General features: G+C 43.4%; 2 long non-coding RNA genes across 4 annotated transcripts in view; one reads left to right on the forward strand and one right to left on the reverse strand.

Annotated features, from left to right (window-relative positions):
* Nucleotides 1–286, reverse strand: part of LOC104865068 — a 48,088-nt gene extending 47,802 nt beyond the window's left edge. Inside the window, exon 1 of the long non-coding RNA XR_781051.2 lies at nucleotides 218–286. This is a non-coding gene — a long non-coding RNA (uncharacterized LOC104865068). The remainder of the gene's footprint in view (nucleotides 1–217) is intronic.
* The window catches only part of LOC104865066, a 4,858-nt gene extending 420 nt beyond the window's left edge, over nucleotides 1–4,438 (forward strand). Inside the window, exons 2-4 of one of the 3 annotated variants that reach the window (XR_781048.2) lie at nucleotides 188–407; nucleotides 2,326–2,554; nucleotides 4,240–4,438. This is a non-coding gene — a long non-coding RNA (uncharacterized LOC104865066). Of the gene's footprint in view, nucleotides 1–187; nucleotides 408–1,347; nucleotides 1,437–2,325; nucleotides 2,598–4,239 lie in introns of those variants that run through there. The other 2 variants (XR_004518461.1, XR_781049.2) reach the window with 2 other exon arrangements.
* The last annotated feature ends 2,755 nt before the right edge of the window (nucleotides 4,439–7,193 follow it).

Raw genomic sequence — 7,193 nt, forward strand, 5'->3', positions numbered from 1 at the left:
ACTCTGTGCTTGCTGCTGACCCACCCCCCGCCCGGCCGGGCCACTACCCCGAGATCCCCGCGCCCCCCATAGGCACCGGCCGTGAAGGAAGGAGCAGCCACAGCTCTGAGATCCCGACTCGTGAGCCGCATACTTCTACTCCTTGTTCTCCTCGGCCATTCTTATCCAGGTTTCCTCCCTTCCCCAGAACTGCCCTCAATCCACCCGCGGTGTTTACCGGGACTCGGGGCGGCGGCGACTTCTCAGTCCCTCGACTAAGATGGCAGCCGGTCCCGAGCCCCGACTACAGCGACTAGGGCAAGTAAGCGGCCAATGCGCAGGCGCCTCCACTCGGCCGCGGTTCAGACTACAAGCCCCAGCAGGCCTCGCGCGCCGACCAGCTAAATCCGAGTTTTCCTCCGCTTCAGGTGAGAGGGATGGCGAGAAACCCGCACCATCTGCGGACTTTCTTTTTTTTTTAACTCCCTGCCCACTAAAACTTCTAGGGCCTAGCTTGGTCCCCAAACTGTAGTGTGTATCACCTGAAAGGCGTTTAAAAACTTAAACTGCTAAGCCTTACTCCGAGTTTGTATCTAGTTCAGTAGGTATGGGATTGGGGGTGCGCGGGGTGTGTGTGGGGGGTGTCTCATAATTTGAATTTTTAGCAAATTCTCTGGTGATGGTATCGACAGTTGGGACTATAATTTGAGAGCCGTTGGACTACAGTCCTTAAGATTGCACGCTTTGGAATTACTGGGATCAAGTCTTTTTAAATTAAACAGGGTGTTCTTGGGGATAACAACTTAATGGTGCCGACGTGGCAGGTGATCTAAGAGCTGAAAAGTAGGCCCCTCATAACAAGCCAGAGAGAAACACCGTCATTATCCCTATTTTACAGGTACATAAACCAAGTTGCATGCTGGATATGAACTCAAGTAGTTGCTTTGGAGTCCAACCTCCTAAACTCCTTAACAAACTGTGAGAATTGATAGACTATGCACATAGTGACTCAGAGGCACGACTAAGAACTCAGCAGTTAGTGACCTTTGCTATTATTGTTTAGCCTGCTTCCTCCTAAGGAAAATAATATTTTACCATCTGGACATTTACTTACACTTTTAAAAGTACTTTTCAAACTACCATGTCAGTTTCTTTCCTGTGTTATACCTTAGGAGAACTTACTAAAGATTCAGGTTCCTTTCCTTAGGCTCTTACCCAATTCTGATTCTTGGTTCTCAAAATTTAGTGCTCAGCAAAATCACCTGAAAGGTTTGTTAAACCATAGATTGCTTGGCCCAATCCCCAGAGTTTCTGATTCACTGTTCTGGAATGGAGCCTGAGAATTTGCTGCTTTGTTTATGTCTTTAGGAATAAGGATTGAACCAAGGATCTGTGTATGCTAGGCAAGCAGTTTTCCACTGAGCTACTCAGGAAGCTAGGACAAGAGGATCAAAAGTTCAAAACCAGGCTGGGCAGTTTATGAGACTGTTTCAAAATAAAAGATGAAAAGGGCTGCGGATTGGAGGTCAGTGAAGTACTCTGCTTTCCATCCTCAAGTACCTTAAAAAAAAGTGTTCAATAAACTTTAGTTTTTACTTACTTATGTATTTTTGTAGTATGGGGCTGGACCCAGGACCTCTTCATTTCAGATGTTTTTATTGTTGTTTTTGCTGATGTTTTCTTTTTGAGACAGGGTCTAGCTAAATCACTAAACTGGCCAAGTGGGGTTCAAACTTGCAATTCTCCTGCCTCAGCTTCCCAGAGTGCTGAGATTACAGGCATGTGCCATCATGTCTGGCAACAAATATGTTTTGATTATAGTCATTCCAAAAACAAATGCAACTCCTCCTAAATACCAAAGATTCTCAAAGAGTAGAATGCATTAGCCCTAAAGGGCTTGTTAAAACTCAGATTATCAGGCATTGGCCCCAGAAATTTTTTTCTGGTGCTGATGATCAAAATCAGAGGCTCACACTTGCTCAGTACTAAACTGTACTCCCAGCCTTCTTTCCAAGAAAAATATCTCTTTCTCTTTCTCCCCCGCCCCTCTTCTTTCCTCTGCCCTCTCTTCTTTTCTCTCTTCTCTGCCCTCTTCACCCCCTTCAGGTCAGGGGTTGAATCCAGAGACTTGGTGTAGAGAGCATATGTCAATGTGAAGAGCAATGTGTCAGTGTGTTCCCAAGGAGGGAGAATAAAACCCCCAAGACTGACTTACTGTGAAACCTGTGTGTAACCCCCAAGAGTGAAATGAAGAGTGATATCTAACCCAACAGATGCAATGTGTGAAACCTGATATGTATCCCCAAGAGTGAAATGTGTGTGCAACCCCGATGTCTACTCAAACAGCCCCAATATGTGTGAAGTGATAAAACCCGAACCAGTGCCACAAGACCAGCTCATTTCACTCGGTGACTGACCCAGCTCGACGGCAACCTGCCAGACAAGATCTCAGATGAGGCCGAGACATCAGATGCCCGCCCAGTGTGGACCCGTGGATTGAGGAGGAGGCAACCGGATCGACAACCACAATCACCAGGAAAGGAGAAACAAAGTCGTGCTCCTCGGACTTGTGCAGGTACAGGGAGTGACAACTGGCGGGTATGAATGAACATGTTTGATGTGTGACATATATAAAATATATAAAAATCTAGCTGGCTACTACTGCTGTCTCGGCCTCCAGTTAGTGCACACTCCTCGCGACACTTGGACATACTAGGTACACACTGTAACACTAAGCTATACCCCAAATCCCAACCTCCCTAATTTTAGAAGCAATGCTACAGTCTCAAGAATAAACATTTCTAAAAATTTCCCAGGTCATGCTGATACCTAGGGATTACATTTTAAGAATCACTGGACTGTATTATCCTAACCTTGCTAATATCAACAGGGTGAATTACCTCTGATTTGGGAAGCAGTACCTACTAAGATTTAATAATTTAAGATTCAGAGACAAGCCAGGCATGGTGGCATATACCTGTAATCCCAGCACTCAGAGGCTGAGGCAGGAGGATCGCTGTGAGTTCGAGACCAGCCTGGGCTACATAGTGAGTTCCAGGTCAGTCAGTCTCAAGTACATAGTGAGACGCTGTCTCAAAAAACAAACAAACAAAAAAAGATTCAGAGACATATGGATCAAAGATTCAGTCCTTCTGTCAATAAACTTGCCAGTATAGGATGCTTGCCATTGGAAAGCCAGTTCTTGGGAGACAAAAGTTGGTAGAAAGAAAACAGTTTAATCTGAAGGCCAGCATCCCAAGAAGATAGGGATTCAGAAGAGAACTGCCTCATTTCTCCATTTCGGGTAACTCAAGGACACCAGAGGCTTTTCAAGGGAGGGAAAAGAGGATCAGGGGGCAATAAGCAGGAAAAGTAGGTCATCTTCATCTAGGGCAAATGTCTCCTTTCTTTCCTGGGACAGACACATTGTAATAGCCCTTGATCTCCAGGTGTTAGTTATAAATATGTTGTTATTCTGTTTTTTTTGTTTTGTTTTGTTTTGTTTTGTTTTGGTACGGGATCGAATGCAGGACCTTGCACTTGTGAGGCAGGCAGTGGGGCCACTGAGCTAAATCCTCGGCCCCACTCTTCTGAAATTTAAACACCACAACAGTTTAGATGCTTTGCATTAGGTGATACACAAAAATGTCTTAAAAACAAGGAGGGACGTACACATTCTATTAGCATCTATCATCTGAAGTCACCAGATGTTCTGGGTTCTGTGAATCTAAAGAGAGAGTTACTGGGCCTGGGCTTTAGCTCAGTGGCACCGTGCCTGTCTCACAAGTGCAAGGTCTTGAGTTTGAACCCCGGTGTGTGGGGGGGGTCACTTAGCAGTTAATACCTTAATCATGTAGGTACCACTTTTCTTAAGAATTTCTTTTGAATGCCAGGAAAAGGAGAGGAAGCAAAAGTAACTCTGTCAAGGATAACTTTCAAAGGTGCAGCCACTGTTACATTTCTTTGGCAGTCTTAAGCAATCACTTGAATCTCAGCAATAAAATCTCTATATAAAAATGATAGATCCTACCTCCTACAATGTTGTGAAGATTCAGGGAGATCCAGAGTAGGTGCTTAATGAAGGAGAGGCTGAGTTGGTAAAGACAATGAGAGAATCTCAACCAGGCCATTCCCTCATTCTTTCATGCTTTCAGGTTCCTTGATCCAGAATTTAGGCCAGTCTTTGCCTGGTTTAAAAAAAAAAATGCTGGAATGGTGGCTGATACAGCCTCGAGCCACCTTTACTCTCCTTCTGCCTAGGATATGTACGTCAGCCTGGACAGAATCCAGCCTTGCTAGGCAGAGCAGAGACTGGAAGCCCAAAGGAGCCTGCCACTAACACTAGCAAGGGAAGGAGTTTCCCAGACTACTTGGAAGAGGAAAGATGGAAGGAAGATGGCTGCAGAGCGGGAAGGAGTTGGGAGAGAGACCCAAGCAGCCCACTTGCCGTCTGTCACTTACCCGCTTTCCTAGCAGAGAGATTAGTCATGCTCTGTCCCCTTCTTTTCTGGAACTGCTCTGCTTTCCATTGCCAGAGGCAGGAAAAAGCTGAAAAAGCTTGATGTTTATGGAGACACTGTATGGGGCTTCAGAGAGACTGAGACCTGTCCTAAGACCTGAGTCTCCATTAGTTCCCCTCTTTGAGGGTGTGTCCTCATCTGCAAAATAAAGAATACAAGTTCTGTCCCTGGTGCCAGATCTAGAAAACAAAAATACAGGATGCTCAGATAAATTTGAATTTCAATAAGCAATGGATAACTTTTAGCATAAACATATCTAAATACTATTGCATGTAACTTATGCTGAAATGGTTTTCATTACCTAAAATTCACATAACTGGGTATCCTGTATGTTATTTGGCTTCTAAGTAGTAATCAGAGGTAGTAAATTTAAATGACTACAAAGACCAACTAGGTAAAATTAAAAAATAACACCTAATATATGTCCTTCCTTCTTTGTTTTCTTCCTTCCTCTCTTCTTTTCTTCCTTCCTTGTTTGTTGTTGTAAAACAAAATCTCACTGCGCAATTCTGGCCTCCCTGGAACTTAGTATGTTCTCCAAGCTGGCCTTGAATTTGCAATTGACCTTCCTGCCTCAGCCTCCCAAGTGCTGGGATTACAGTCATCCCAGTATTTATTTTCTACATTATAATTACAAAGTCATGTCCTGTTTTACATGCACTATTAGTGCAGTTAGAACAAGGGAGCTGAGGAAAGTACACCCTTCCACTCATCTAAATTGAATAGCACCATACAACCATACCTCTTTCCATTGTCCTAAAAGAGGTAGAGAATAACATAACAAAAACCAAGGAGACCTTTGCCCCTCTAGGTGAGGACATATGCCTGTTGGGTCTCCTGACCTTCAGTCAGCTTTACTCAAACCTTATTAAGGGTTCATGAATATGCAATAAATATAATTAAAGTCAGAGTGAATTCTGGGACAGGCATGTGTATTGAGAGCTCATAAGGTGACTCAGCACCTTGTTAATCATACTTAGAGATCCAGTGGGAGGCACCTGGGCTGAGGTGGGTATCCTTTAAATTCTGAAAACCTGATTTATCTTTGCGCAGTACTTTTTGCTTTCCTGTCACCACAACACCACTTTTCTGTTCATGCCATACTTTTGTCAGCAGGAACCTGCTCTGAGCACATTTTCCACTCTTGAGTCCTATTGGGCAATTTACAAGATTTGCCTAGTATGTGTGAGGAAGGCCTGGGTTAAATTCCCAGTACTGAAAAAGATCCATATGCCTGGGTTCAGGGAGCTTCCAGTTATTGGATATATGGAAATCTCCAGTCAGTAGTGTACCCAGTGAGTGCAGAGTACCACCTTTCTTCCTATACTGCACCCAATGCATGTCTTCATTTGTATCCTGTGTAATATCCTTTATACTTTGGTAAATGTAAGTAAGTTTTTTGAGTTATATTGCCCATCTAACAAATTAATCAACCCCAAGAAGATGGTTATGGGAACTCCAACTTATTTTTGGTACTAGGAATTGAAACGAGGACCTTTAGGGGCTGGGGATGTAGCTCAGTGGTGCCACACCTGTCTGGCAAGTGCAAGGTCCTGAGTTCAATCCCTGGTACTGCAAAAAATAAAAAAGGACGTTTTTATTGCAAAGTTGTTAAGTTGCCCAGGATGGGCTTGAAGTTGCCAGCCTCCTGCCTCAGCTTCCCAGAGTACTAGAATTACAGGGATGTACCACCACGTCCAGCATGGGAACCCAAATTTAGATCCAGACTGGTCAGAAGTTCTGGAGTCCTGTGCTTCATGCCTTTGTCTATAGTGTATGTGTACATGGGGGTGAGGTAAGTCTCATGGGACGGAGTCCTCAATCTGTGGGATCGACCTTACCGCCAGCCAGACAGTATCAGAATTGAACTGAGTAAAAGGACATGCTGCTGGTGGCCTCTGCTGCTGAAGGACTGTTTGGGCATGAAGGAGAGGGACAAAACTCCTATACATTTGAGGTCACAGAAATATTTTGTGTTGTGAAAATATAGAAGAAATTGAGTTTGTTATTTCCTGTATTCTTAGATAAAATGAGTAAGTTTCAGACATTGTACTTAAAGGAAGAAGTCTTATACAAAGGATTACATATTGTAGGATTCTGTTTGTATAATGTTCCTGAACAGGTTAAACCTAATCAATGGTAAAAAAAATAATCACAATAATGAGCTGGGCTTGGTGGTACATGCCCGTAACCCCAGCATTTTAGAGGCCTAGGCAGGAGAATCACAAATTCGAGGCCAGCCTAGGGTACATGATGAATTCAAGGACAGGCTGATAGTTTGAGAAACTATCTCAAAAAACAAAAACAACAACAACAAAATAACCATAACAATGGTTGCCTCTAGAGAGAAAGGATGACAGGAAAGAGATTCAGGGAATTTTCTGGAGTATTAAAAAATATTTCTTCAAGGGCTGGGGATTAAGCTCAGTGGCACTATGCCTGCCTCACAAGCACAAGGTCATGAGTTCAATCTCCGGTACCAAAAAAAAAAAAAAAATGTTCTTTCAGTATCTTGTTTGAGGTACATGGCTGTATGCATTTGGCACAACTCAACAAGTGATGTGAGATCTGTGCACACCACTACATATCAATTTAATCTCAAAAAACTAAGAAAAAAACTGTCAAAGGACAAAAATTACCACAACTTTAAAGATCTTAATTGGCTTCTATTTGCAATTATAAAGTCAGTCAGCA

The sequence above is a fragment of the Fukomys damarensis genome, unplaced genomic scaffold (genome assembly GCF_012274545.1).
Source record: "Fukomys damarensis isolate Sample0158 unplaced genomic scaffold, DMR_v1.0_HiC HiC_scaffold_22, whole genome shotgun sequence".
NCBI lineage: Eukaryota > Metazoa > Chordata > Mammalia > Rodentia > Bathyergidae > Fukomys > Fukomys damarensis.